This window comes from Nannospalax galili, unplaced genomic scaffold (assembly GCF_000622305.1).
Source record: "Nannospalax galili isolate Female #2095 unplaced genomic scaffold, S.galili_v1.0 scaffold234, whole genome shotgun sequence".
Classification (NCBI taxonomy): domain Eukaryota; kingdom Metazoa; phylum Chordata; class Mammalia; order Rodentia; family Spalacidae; genus Nannospalax; species Nannospalax galili.
In genome coordinates this window covers 179,483-179,807 of record NW_008335054.1, presented here as the reverse complement: position 1 = coordinate 179,807, position 325 = coordinate 179,483, and positions in this window count along the sequence as shown.

Sequence of the window (325 nt, the reverse complement as noted above, 5' to 3'; positions counted from 1 at the left end):
GGAGAGTAACAGGGATGACAGAGTATATGGGCCCCAGTGGGGGGAGGGGAGGTTATGGGAGTGTGCCATTTGGGAAGTGGGTATATAGATGAATAAGATTGTTCGAGATGTTCTGTATGATACATTCACACACACACACACAAATCAACAAATTTTTAAAAATGTGTTATATTTGAGGAGGAAGCATGGAAATTTACATCATGTTAATTAGTAGAGGTGATAAACATTGCCGTTGAAATCTACCCAATAACTTTATAGACATACAAAGGCTCCAGGGATCCTAGCACAACAGATTATGATTAATAATAATCAGATACATACAGAC